At 38.6% G+C, this 7,554-nt stretch overlaps 1 pseudogene; it reads right to left on the bottom strand.

The window, feature by feature from the left end:
* Window positions 1-221: 221 nt before the first annotated feature.
* On the bottom strand, window positions 222-7,029 carry LOC113337023 (annotated as a pseudogene).
* Window positions 7,030-7,554: the final 525 nt, after the last annotated feature.

Raw genomic sequence — 7,554 nt, 5'->3', positions numbered from 1 at the left:
TTCCCATGAGACGAGAAATCAAGGCTTTCAAATTTGCCTCCAGGGCACCAGCTTTCACTTGTATTACTCGATTAATGGAATATATCAAGTAAAGGGGCTCATCAGGAGTTGCGAACGGGAGAGAGGCAAGGATCTCTGCGCTATACCTAAAAAAGCATAAGCATATAATGTTAAGATCAAATATAAATAATGTAAAGAAGCAGTCATGTGAAATGCAGCACTCACTTTAGGAATGGGATGAATGCTTCTTTCAATGATATTCTGCAGCTTGCGGATTCAAACTTGTGTACGACGGAGTACATAAACTTGTTCCTGGAAATACGATTTCCTCGAATGAGCCTGTAAATTCTAGAAACTCCAAGCCTCGCCAAATTAAAATAGTTGCCATCAGCTTTCCCTTTCATGATCCCTGACCCTTTCTCCTTCGGATATTCAATAGAACGTAGGGTCATCGACTGGATAAAGAAAAATGACATCTGGAGTCCATCACCCAAACGGCTCTCAAAGAAAGACTGATACCTACAAAACATGATAACCTGATAAGAAATCATGTTTATTGAACTGAATAACTGACAAGAATTCACTAAGAACATCCAGATGGGTTTACTTCTCGTTCATGTTTGCTAGCAAATGATGCGCCAATTTTGAGTTGACTTCTTGCGGATCTGTTTCTAGTGCTATTAGATGTGGAACACATGTAATTGGGTGAACAAGACCTTGACGCAGCACCACTTCTACAATCTGGTCAAAGAAACAAAAATTCACTAAACACATAAACACCACGAAACTTGATTACCTGAGAAGCCCGTTCCTAAAGTGCAGCAAGCAATATATATTGCAGTAAATATTAGAGCCTGCGCGCTAGGTAGGCGGGTACAAACCCATACCAAAAGGACAGCAAGTCATTATATTTTGCAACACATACTAGAGCGTGCACCCTGAGTTGGTGGATACAAACCTTGACAGCAGATTGACGAACTTGTTCATTCATGTCCAAGCATACTTTCAGAATACTATCCCAATATAATTGCACTATTCCTCCACAGATGTTCGTATCACCAGCACCTGCAGCAACAGGAACATTTTGTGCAGCGTCTGCATACTGGGTTGTGGTACTACTAGATGTCTTATCTGTTCCCATTTCACTTTCAGATTCCAGAAGATACTCGTATACATTCTGCAATGCTTGCATCTGGTTATTGAACAAAGAGAACTGGATGAGTGTGGAAATAAAAATCAAACATGAAAGCCGACATTTTATTTTTGTACCTTAACTTAGTTACAATAACATATACAAAAATAGAAAGAAAGAGCAGACTTGTAATCTGATATGGAAATCATACCTTAAGTCGGTCGTCGGAACCAGGTGCTAGTGTGGCCTCCATGATTTTCCCAATTTCTCGTTGTAACATATATTCAGGTTTGGCGATCAAAACAAAACCTAATGCCTACAAAATTACAGGATACTTCTTAGCATATAAATGCATTGATATAAATCTGCCACATTGTGCAACTTGTAAAGGGCGACTCACCTGTAGTGCTCGGAGTTTTATGACGAAATTTTCGGAACAGAGGTAGCTCATGAGTAAACTGAGGCTCTTGTCAAATAGTATGTTTTTGTTGTCAGATGTGACCATTAACTTGCTACCATATCGGATGAGCAACCCAAGACAAAAGAGAGACCGCCCCACTTGCTGAAAATAATAAACAAGACATTTTTTTCTCCTTAGTTAGAAAATTATTTTGCTAAAAGTCACTGGAATAGAAACATATACATAAGCATGAGATATGCTGTTCTATACAACCATTTGGCCGTTTGCAATAAGCTAGGACCATACATGGTAAACCAAGTCTCCCTTGTTTGGCGACCCACGTGGATTTTCCAAAACTGACCGAACCAAATATGAACAGTCGGAACACATAAAACACCTAAAGTGTGATCTAACCTGCTTGGCGTCATCTCCAAGGGTGTCCAAACGCTTAAGAAACACCTGTATAAGGTATTCAATTAAGGTTCCACCTTTTTGTGTTATTTTGCTTAGTGAGCATAAACACCTGGATGTAATAAAACCAAGTTAGATTGTGGTAACAGAATGCAAGATTGAATCCACGTATACAAAAAACAAATCAAATAACAAAAGCGTGCAAACATGAGTTCAAGACCATGTCTCAACTATTTTTATGTTGCCATAATGATAGTAGTGAAATAAAGCACTGTTATTCAGCGGAATTTAGGTAGTGGTTCTTGGTTCCATAAAAACCGTAGCATGCCTTATTGACACTCTACCACCCACTAGAATCTTACTACATATATCTACTTCAGAAACATGAAAACGAAATACTGGACGCCCTTCATAACAATGAAAAATCTAGCATAATTACAACACATCGATTCCGAATCCACACATTTTGCAAGTAAATAACTGTAATATCCTAATGGGTGCGCCAACAACTTATTCACATATTTGAAGCATAATAAAAACGACTCTTGTGCACTAGTGGCTTCCACCCAACTTCAGACAGTTTCTTAACTAGGCTCATCAAATTAGTATTTGCACTATGCCAAATAGATTCAGAGGTTATGAGACATTAGAGCATACTAATAGAGCAACTCCCTAATACAGATAGATATAACAAGGTGAAGTAAGTACTTAATGCAGGCATGGACAACTGTCAGGAAAGAATGCCGAACGATCATGTGTTTAAGGTCCTGTTCAAGTTCTTCGGCAACACTTTGAGGTGGCTTACGGAGCAGAGGCAGAACAGCATCCATAACAAAGATTATGCTTTCAAGCAACTGAGCTACTGCTCGATTATCACCCTACAATCACGAAAGAAGTGAATGACAGTCCAAAATGTATGTTAGCGCCTAAAATGTTTTAAACTGGGGCACGTCCCACTTACTACTTTTTTATGTTGTCGAACTTAATCTTGTTTGAAATGGCTGGAGAGTAACAACAAACTGAGATGGATCGGATGCTGGAGAGCAGAGTGTTGGATCCACCATACAGAAAGAGTGCAAAACAAGGACATAAGGAAGGGCATGCACCTCCACCTCCCCGTTATCTGTTTCTTCTACCTGCAAGGAAGCAGATACAAACAACAGCCGAAACTCAAAGTCATAAGAACCTAAACATTCTTCAGTAAAGCAACTGAGGGAGCCATGAACCTGACCTGCAAAATTCTTTCTAATAAACACTTGCACATTAGCTCACATCTTTTGCGCACCATTGCCAGCGACATTGGACTGATACCAGCAGCTTTAGCAGATTGAGGGAAAAAATCAAGTGCTAAGTTGCGCTTTAAGATAGTGACAAGTTGTTGATGGTTAGACATCTTTCTTAACATCTCAACAATCTGTTCAGTCTTCTTTGCTACCTCCAAAGGCACAGAACTACCATCTCCAGCAAACTGTGTCTGCGCGCGACTAGGTTCCTCGAACCAGAAGTCGTAAAATGTTTTGCAAACTAAATCCTGCCAGATTCAGTCTAAGGTTCAGAGATCACAACAGAAATTTAATTATACATAATAGTAACCAAATAATTTTGGCTTTTGGACAAACCTGTATACTAGATTCTTCATCACTAACACGAGAAATTATCTGAAGGCATGCACTAGTAAACTCCGAGAAGTTAGCATTAGAAGTGCACATGTCGCGAATAATTTTGATAGCCCGTTTCCGAACACTCACTCCAGTATCCTTCACTCTCTCAGCAACTTTTTCAAAATACTAAAAGGCCATGCAAAAAAACGAGAGAATTTGATTACAGGCTGTGTATGATGCTGACAATAATATCTGAAAGTTTCGTTTCAACTACCTTTAAACCAACATCCGGATGAGAAGCAATATGCCTCCCAACAAGTTCCAAAGCAGCTTCCCGCACAGAGATGGCAGAGTCACAAAATCTTCCTTCAACAGCAGATTGAACACGTTTTTCACATAAGACCTCTGGGTCGGCTTCAACAATCAAACTGACCTGTTCCAGATATGAGAAATAGTAAGGCAAGAATACAATAATACTGGCACAACAGAAAATCATCACCATCATGGTTACAAAATCAAATGTATTTGAAGGAACAAGAAATGATCTTACTGCACGTAATGCTTTGGCCCTGATTACAGGAGAGTTCTCCCTTGAGACTCGCCTGAAGCAATTACCCATCAAGGTATCAGCCGTTGCCCAATCTTAAGAATATAAGTATAAGTAAAAAAATCCAGAACATAAATATACTCACAAGAAGCATGCAGAGAATCTTATCAAATCCTCTAGAAAAAGAATTTTTCTTCCCAAATGCTAGGGATATCTTTTTGGCTGATTCTCTTGTTAAAAATGAAGAAACAACAGTTGATGTCCACTGGAGTCTCGCGAGGTAGTAAGCCAGCTTCTCTTGAGATTTTGGATCATCTTGTACCAAAGACAAAGATAGAACCTGCAAGTAATTGGCCTGATTATCACATCAAAGAAAGTGTAACTATTTCAAAAATCAATTGTCTGAAATACGAACCAGCGGGCATAAAGGTGTGCATCATCAGTCGAACCAGCTCCTTGCATGTAATTTAAAAGCAGCTGCTGAACAATTTCCGTTTGTGAAATCAACTCTGAAGCTTTCAGGAGCACCTTCTGTGTTGAACAAGTTCCTTTTGACATCATCATTGTGAATGGATTTGAGGTAAGATTGTAGACCTGACAGCTGCTTCTTCCCGAGGCAAAAATGACAACACCAACCCCGAGAAGGAGCATCACGTTCAGTAAACTCCCATACAATCTGTATGAAACATTCTTTGACAGTCCTGACATAAGAACACTGTTTTTCTACTTCTTCCATCAAGACAAATAGAACACACATCTCTTGGGTAACTTTGATCAGCATTATCTTCGCCAGACAACTTGTGTAAAATCCAGAAACTCTCCCTGCTGCAAAACACGGCATCACGTTTCAACCTTGCAGCAATTGTTCCAAGGAGGTCAATGGCCAGACAACGTGCTGCTACATCTTTAGATTTCAATCCAGCATTTTGAAGAAGCAGGACACAGAGAACCTGCAAACAATTTTGAATTAGCACAAATATAGAAGCTCTTGAGTGGTAACCTTGGAAATAAGATTTCACCTCAAGAATAGGAGCTGATGCTGGATATTCAGGTAAGTTCAAAGTCGACAGCAAATCCATAACAATATTTTCAATGATAACTTTAACTTCAGATGCATCTTGAGTCTTTACAGTTGTAAGTCGCTGAAGAACACGAGTCCAGAAAAGACAGCATGCCTCAGTGGAAGCTTCATTGCATTTGGTGGGATAACAAACATCAACTGAAGCATCTGAGATATAGTCAACAGTTAATGCCTGTCTTAATATCACAGGCAGGTCTGCACTACTTTGAACCAACTCGATAAGCAGCCAGTTATCATCTGAATCTGCCTTTGTTCTGCATCGGGTAGAAGGTATGTTCTCAAGGCACGCTTGAAAATGGTAGTTTCCAAAGCAGCTGAACTGTTTCATGTATCAGATAGCTCCTATGTTGTGGGTATGAAGAAAATACCTACACTCAATTACAAATACATCATTACAGTAGAGCGAACGGCAGCTGAAAAGATAAATTTAAGAGAGTAGGATCACAAATTACCCCGCAGATTAAACTGATAGCCTTTAATTGCAAGAGCTGGCAATTATCAACCAAAAAGTAGAAAAACTAGTCTTTATTAATTGTAGAATGCAGCTATCAGGAAGGCGCTCGATTGACAGTAGATCTCTAAGAAAACCAAGGATTGTACAAAGTTTCTGAAGCACAGCGTTTACAGCAGCAGCCACCCTAATATAAGGAAGCAGGGTTAAGTTAGAAGACAGCTGACTGAGATCTACACATAATAAATCGTGGTATAAAATTCGTACAAACTTAGAAATAAAGGTAACAGTGGTAAGCACACTTGTTTCCAGTTGGCCTCCTGCTTTAACACTTTTACTACCACGTCGCTTCTTGTTGGGCGAACCAAATTCAACATCTTCTTCTTCATCTTCTTCACCTTAAATATGAGAACATGATCAAAAAAGGGAGTTTTCAGTGTTTAGAGGAAAGGGGATTAAATACCATATGACAACTTCAAGGCCAAATGATTATAAAGATGAAGCATTACCATCATAAGGGCCGTTTTCATTTGGTTATGTAGAGCACGGTATGATGGATCACAAGCACACATACTCTCCATAATCTGGTGCCTAGAGAAATCTAGAACTCTTTCAATGACCTGGTAATGAAAAATACGAGGAAAGACTCAGAAAACTTAGATAACCTCCTTCTAATAAGCCAAATAGAGTGTGTAACAGGCGCAGGAGCAAGAACTATAAATCTAGTGAACAAACTAGCAGGAGATCGAGAATACCTCTTCCTTGTATAGCTGCTTTGGCATGTCAGGATGAGTCATCACAGCTAAAGCTGCATGAATTGACTCTAAGGCACAAATTACCAGCGACATAGCATCTGAATCACCCTGGGACAAGTATAAATTATATCAAACAAAAGAACTGCACACTAACCACAATATAAGTGTATGGTTTTCTTGTAAGAAAATACTGAACAGTTCGTGTGTGAAACACACCCACACCAACATTGGCGGTGTCTTGGATGCGTCAACAAATTTTTATTTTTCAAGAATATGAAATCATATTTGAGCAGCCACACCAACTTGACAGTTAAAAGACTATTGAACTATAAAGTTAAAGAAAGAAACCAATCAAGAAATCCTACATCCAAATTTACTCTGCCGGTGGTATACATGAAGTTACAACACTAACTCAGAGATGATGTCAAAGCAAACATGCTTAGTAGTTCAAGATGCTAACAAGATAGTGATAGAAAAAATAAACAAAATAAAAAAAGTGAAATATAATGACTATACATGGCACATATGCTACTCTGTTCTCTAAGGAAGCAGACTCATACATACATGTACTTCCTAAATTTACCAATGCCTCTATTAAAAGAAAATCATTGAAATCAATTCTTCAATTTATTACTTACATCTTCATTTTCATCAAGGGAAACACCTTCCGCTGCACGAATTTTAAGATCAAGAATGCTTAAAAGTCTGACAAGGATATCCAGGAATTATGGAAACCGAATTTGGAAATTATATTCCATATCTTGAGAATATATTCGGTTTTGTAAATTCCTTGGTGTTTAAACTTCCTTGTCTATAAATACTTGAAGTTTTCATTTATAGGAAACTAATCCTTCGTGACAGCAAACTTCCTCGGTTGTGTTGTTACTGGTGAAGCCGCCTATTCGGAGAGGAGAGTAACTTAATTTGGTGGAATCTCATACGGCCGCTCAGTTTAGAGTCTTCTTTGGGATTGAGAAGCTCTATTAGTACCGTTGGTGGGAAATTAGATAATTGCGTTTTATCTTTTATTTTCGATTGATTGATTGAATAATGGTGGTTGAACTTTGATTGCACCTAGTTTGTTTATGCTTGAGAATCTTCTCTTCTGATATAATATTCACTCAAACTAGTTTGAAGTTTCGACAGGGATCTTTAGAATGTTTCTAATACTAAATA

This window comes from Papaver somniferum, unplaced genomic scaffold (genome assembly GCF_003573695.1).
Source record: "Papaver somniferum cultivar HN1 unplaced genomic scaffold, ASM357369v1 unplaced-scaffold_158, whole genome shotgun sequence".
NCBI classification, from domain to species: domain Eukaryota; kingdom Viridiplantae; phylum Streptophyta; class Magnoliopsida; order Ranunculales; family Papaveraceae; genus Papaver; species Papaver somniferum.
The sequence above is the reverse complement of the archived record's forward strand: the minus strand, read 5'-3'. Positions and strand labels throughout refer to the sequence as shown.